The following is a 4,495-nucleotide window of genomic DNA, read 5'->3' on the forward strand; positions in this document are numbered from 1 at the left end:
GACTTGCCCGTCTCCTCATGCTCACGGCTCCCCTGACCATGACAGTGGCGCTGACATCCTCAAGGGCAGGGCTCCATCTCTGCTGTTCTGGCCTTGTGCCTGCCTCTCTCCCCCCACCCCCCCGGCCACGCCCCCAGCAGAGGGCCAGGCCCTGTGGCTGAGGGAAAAGGTCGGGTTCCTGTAAACGGGGACACTAGTGTGAGCATACCTGGTCACTGTGGGTAATTCCGTAGCGCAGCTTCTTTACAAAGTGTTCGCTGTTATGGCCGATCAGGTCATAGACCATCTGCTGCCCCACCAACTTCTCTGCATTCCGGACGATTTGGTTGGGGGCAGTGGTGTGTACTTGGCATCATCTTTGCTATTGATCTGGTACTTGTCTCGCCAAGCCACCACGGACAGCAGCTCCTTCTTCACTGGGCCTTCCTTGTTTTGACAGAACTGATGCTAGCTAAATTCACTCCGGAAAATCCACCTATAGATCCATGAAGAAAAAAGACCTTGGTCTTGGACATGTCAGAGGTGCTGAGCTGGGTCCTCGGTGGGCCCCTTTGATGTCCTTGGCACCACAAACCCCATGGTGCCCAGGTGCTGTAGTGGTTAAGTGTTGGGCTGAGATCCTCAAAGTCAGCAGTTCAAAATCACCAGCAACTCCGTGGGAGAAAGACTGGGCCTTCTATTTCCTTCCATGGTTACAGCCTTGGAAACCCACAGGGGACCATAGAATCAGAAGTGACTGGATGGCAGTGAGTGAGAGGAGAGGCTTGATGGCTTAGTGGTTCAGAGTGGAAATGCACATTGCAAGGTTAGCAGTTCAAACCCCAGCTGCTCCATGGGAGAAAGCTGGGGAGTTCTACGCCTGTAAAAAGTTAACAGTCTCAGAAAACCAAGGGACACCTCTACCCTGTCCTGTCATCAGGATGGACTTGATGGCAGTGAGGTTTCTGAGGGAAGGCTCAGGCCCCCCGATGGTGTAGTGGTTATGTGCTGGGCTGCTAACTGCAAGTCCAGCAGCTCAAAACATCTCTTTCCACAGGAGAGAGACGAGGCTTCAACTCCCACAAAGAGTTACTGTCTTGGAAACCCACACGGGCAGTGCTACCCTGCCCTACACAGTCACTAAGAGGCCGAATTGACTGGACGGTGGTGAGATTTGGTTCGAAGGCTTTGTTATGCTATCTTGTCTCAAGTTCAAAGAGAACAGATCAGCCACTTGACTGTGAGATAGGTGAGCCCACCTGAATTCCCTGGGCTCAGGTTCCTCCCTTCCTAAAGTGGAGGATGTGAGTTCTCCCAGGGGATGGTGAGAGTTCATTGTCTCTGAGAGCCTCAGAAGGGAGGGCAGAGAGGGGCAGGCGGAGAGGGGGCAGGGCACATCCAGGTGCTAGGCCCAGTTTCCCCCTCACTAGCTGTGACCTCAAACTTGCTTAACCTCCCTGAGCCAGGGCAGCGGAGCCCGGTAGGCTAAGGTGACATCTTGAAATAGTAGGGGAAAAACAACAGCTGTGTGTGACCGAAGCCCAGGTTCTAGCTCAGGCTCATGCACGTCTGTCCTCTCTGAGCCCCGTTCTAACGTGTACATGTTGAGGGGGTGGACCAGATGAAATCCATCCTCTCCAGCTGAAAACTCTGTTCTCCTCTAAGTGGACCCTGGATTTGCCCAGACCTGCTGGGAAGCTGGCAGGAGGTGCCAGGAAGCACCAGGGAGACACCGAGGGACACCAGGTCTCAGAGCGACAAGCTCAAAACAACCCAATTCCCACAGAGCCTGCATGCATCCCGTGTGTTTCTTTTTTGTTACACTTTCGTTTACCCGCTTGTGTTTCCCTTTCAAGGTGCATTTGAAAGGAGGCTGACTTTGTCTGTGCTCTGATTCCTCCAGCTGTGGGAACAGGGCAGGGGCAGAGGGGAGAGACCCCTGCTGAGAACAAAGCAGAGAGATGAAACCCCCCATTTACTCCCACAACTGTTTCCTGGACTGCAGATCCCAGAGAAGGCAAGCCTGGGGAAGCCAGGTGACTATGGATATAAGTACCACCAAGCATTTACTCTTCGTGAGAGAAGTACACTGTCTCCTGCATCTTTGCTACCCCCCCCTCCACCGTCTCCCCAACCCTGAGTCAGGCCTTCTATGTTTCTAACTGCCCCTTCCATGTCTCTTAGACCCTGGTCTCTCTGCCCCCCACTTCACTCTCTAGTTACATCCCTCCTGCTCCCCGCATCCCAGCCTCCTCTGACCTCCCCTCTCCCTCCCTGCCCTCCTGACACCTCTCATCACAGAGGCAGTGCTTTCTCTCCACCCACAGGGGGCGAACTCACCTATCGCCGGCCAGGCTGCCCTGTGGGACTCAAAGAGTTTGGCAACAACCACAGGACCACTCATTGCCACAGAGATGATCCCGACTCAGGGTGACCCTATCGGACAGAGTGGAACTGCCTCCGCTTGTTTCTGTCTGTCGGAACTGCTGTTGGGAAGGAACCATTGACCTTGTAGTTAGCGTGCGACATGTAGCTCTCTGTGGCAGCAGTGCCCAACCTGTAGGTCGCGACCCCTTTGAGGCTCGAAGGACCCTTTCACAGGGGTCGCCCGATTCATAATAGTAGCAAAATGACAGTGATGAAGTAGCAATGAAAATAATGTCATGGTTCCGGGGGGTCAGCATCACATGAGGAACTGTATGAAAGGGTCGCGGCATGAGGGAGGTTGAGAACCACTGCTCTACAGCATCAGAATTCTTAGGCGTAAACACAGTTGTCCTCCTTATACATCTGGAACAAGAGAGCGATGCATAGACCACTGGACCCAGCGAGGGCTACTTACCCAGCAATTGGAGGGTCAGGAATCTCTAATGGAATAAAGGTCAACAGTCCACAGACTTTCCATCTAGAGGACAGCGGCTGATGCTCTCAGCAGGGAAGAGCCTGACTCAGTCAGCAAATGCTCACTGAGGGCCTACTGTGTGTCAGGCAGTGAAGGGAACACAAGCACATGGTTCACCGTGCATCTGTCCACACTTCTACACTCAGTCCTCAGGTTTAAACAGAGAATCTGTTCTTACTTCGATCCGTCAGGTGGACGACATAACCGTCTCCCACATAGACGGCCCAGTGACTGGAGAGATACCAAAGAATCTCAATGGCCCAGTGGCTATAGAGAGGGTGAAAAACCTCGATCGGGTCTCCAGGTCTTGTCCTGTCACAGAAACACCAGGGTGAGGAGCAGCTGAGCCCTCCCAGGGAGCAGCCAAGAGCGCCCTCCGCCTGGTGGTCACAGCAGCAACAGGGAGGGGGAGCTCTCTTCACACAGGTGGAGGCCCCTCCATTCCCGAGGATTGCTGGGGCTGGAACTGTGCTCCAGAGGGAGGCGGCGAGGGAGTGGAGAGGAGCTCTGTGGGTCTATGAAGTTAGTGTGCAACGTGAGATACGCGTGTGATTATCTGAGAGCAGGAATGACCACCTATTTTTGTCAACGATAACAACCCCAAACACTTTCCGTGTCACGCAAGGCCAGCCTGTACCTATTGCCTTTGGCTGCTTTGGTGGCTGAGCAGACCAGGGCCACGGGGACCTTCTGCTGGGCAGACCTGCAGCACACACTGGCTGGCCCTTTCGAGGGAAAGCCTGCCCCAAGTGACCCGGCTCTGGCTCCTGCAGCCCACGCTGGCCCCACTGCCTGCACTCATTACCATGCAACTCTCCCTCCTCACCTCTCTCTCATCCCAGCTTCAGCTGAACCGAAAGGGTTAAATCAGACTCAGCCCAGGTGTTACCTCTTCTAGGAAGCCTTCCTTGGAGCTGAACACACGTAGGTTCAAATCCCACTTCCACACAGAGGTTGATTCATATTATGGGCTCAACTCCTAATTGATTAATTACTTATGTACTTTGAGCCTCCGTTCCAACCATCTGGAAAGTGGGGTAATCACTCCTGCCTCTGGGCTCTAGTGAAGGCCTGCCTCAAGGAGGGTTCCACTACAGGGTGATTCTTGTGGCTGTGGTTCTTCCCCACACTGCCCTGCGTGGCCGACTTGCCCGTCTCCTCATGCTCACGGCTCCCTGACCGTGACAGTGGCTGCGACATCCTCAAGGGAAGGGCTCCACCTCTGCTGTTCTGGCCTTGTGCCTGCCTCTCTCTCCCCCCTGGCCATGCCCCCAGCGGACACCCAGCCCCTGTGAGCTGAGGGGAAGGTCTGGTTCCTGTAAACGGGGACACAGGTGAGCGTACCTGGCCCCTGCGGGAGTGGGGGAACTTCATAACAAAGCTTCTTTATAAAGTGTTTGCTGTTGTGGCTGGTCGGGTCCTAGACCAACTCCTGCCCCACCAGCTCCTCTGCCTGCTGGGTGATTTTGGTGAGAGGCTGGGGTGGGGACTTGGCATCGTGTTTGGTATTAATCTGGCACTTGTCTCTCACAGTCACCACAGCAGGTCCTTCCTCACTGTGGCCTTATCCGCTTCAACGGACACCATGCTAGATCAGGGTTCTCAACCTGGGGT

The 4,495-nt window shown here is 54.6% G+C and overlaps 1 pseudogene; it reads right to left on the reverse strand.

The window, feature by feature from the left end:
• LOC101645675 overlaps nt 1-4,081 on the reverse strand; it is a 19,779-nt pseudogene extending 15,698 nt beyond the window's left edge.
• Between the last annotated feature and the right edge of the window lie 414 nt (nt 4,082-4,495).

This window comes from Echinops telfairi, unplaced genomic scaffold (genome assembly GCF_000313985.2).
Source record: "Echinops telfairi isolate 266 unplaced genomic scaffold, ASM31398v2 ScPeMD7_7417;HRSCAF=8455, whole genome shotgun sequence".
Lineage (NCBI taxonomy): Eukaryota > Metazoa > Chordata > Mammalia > Afrosoricida > Tenrecidae > Echinops > Echinops telfairi.